The sequence below is a fragment of the Penaeus monodon genome, chromosome 21 (genome assembly GCF_015228065.2).
Source record: "Penaeus monodon isolate SGIC_2016 chromosome 21, NSTDA_Pmon_1, whole genome shotgun sequence".
In the NCBI taxonomy this organism is placed as follows: Eukaryota; Metazoa; Arthropoda; class Malacostraca; order Decapoda; family Penaeidae; genus Penaeus; species Penaeus monodon.
The window spans coordinates 2,971,773-2,973,065 of NC_051406.1; positions in this window are offsets into that span (position 1 = coordinate 2,971,773).

Here is a 1,293-nt window from a genome sequence, read left to right on the forward strand (position 1 = left end):
ATAAGAAAAAAGGTATGAAGAAAGGGGAAAAGCTTTTCTTTGATCTTTGCACATGAACAGAATAACTTATTCAGTGCACATTTGCAATTCCAAAGCAGAAAATCTATTTGACCTTTCATTTAAGATTTCACTTGAGTTCACTGTGACAAATGTAAAATATTCTATGAATCAAATGCAATAATTAGGGCTGTTTAATTATCAATTCTCATTCATGTCAAACTTTTCTTCCAGTATGCATTTCTTTTTACTTTGGTTATTTATTTTCTTGTAAATCATATGCTACTTTTCCTCAATACAAAATTTTACATAACTGTAACTTTGAACACCATGATGCTGACTGTGTCCACCGTGAGATGCAGTTGTCATTTTGAAGTGGCAAGCTGTCGACTGGAATTTCTGGTTTTAATCTTCTTTTCCATTTCCATAAGATCAAGAAATATGAAGAATATTCATTAAAAAAAAGAAAGAAGCGGGGGGGGAGGATTTTGATATGCATAAATTTGGCACAAAAACATCTTTATTGAAATATGTTACAACTTAATGGGCCCTGCATTACATATAAAGAACTTCTTACATGCACTATACCAGGCCCTAAAATCGGCCCTGACCTTTATTTAGAATCGGCTTTCCAAAATGTACATGTCATATTTACCGACCTGCAACATCACACAACACTGTCATCCTTGATGTTCAAAGTTACAATCATTCAAATTCCATTTAAAGGCTTAATGTGAATTATAATGTCCCTGTCCATATGATTGTCAGCACAAGCTGCGGAAATATATAGGATAGAAGACGGTCAAGGCCTCTGATAACCAAGCCATATAACATCAAACATGACTGAATGTGTGTAACAGTAACAACTGTGCTTAGAGCAAACATGTGCGTTAATGTAACCTAGTGAATAATGCTAATAATAACGTTCACGACCAGCTGGTGCCAAGCTTCCACTCAGTTAGCTAATCCATGAAAATTTCACTTAAAAATCTTCATTACTAAAGTACCAACATTGTGGTTTTAGAAAAGGAACAAGTCATTAAGAAAATGAGCAGATTAAGTAGAAAAAAAATATCAAAGATTCTAAAAACACACATTTATATAGTCAGATCTATTTGGAAAATAGAAAGGAAAAGATTAAAATAATAAAGTTACTATTCTCAAATTTAACATAAAAATCAAAATCAGATTTTATTTCCACGTCGTCATGTGCTGGCAGCGATTAAGCAAAATTTTTTTTTCTATACATACCAAGACACTAACAAAATCAATCAATCAAACCCCCCCCCAAAAAAT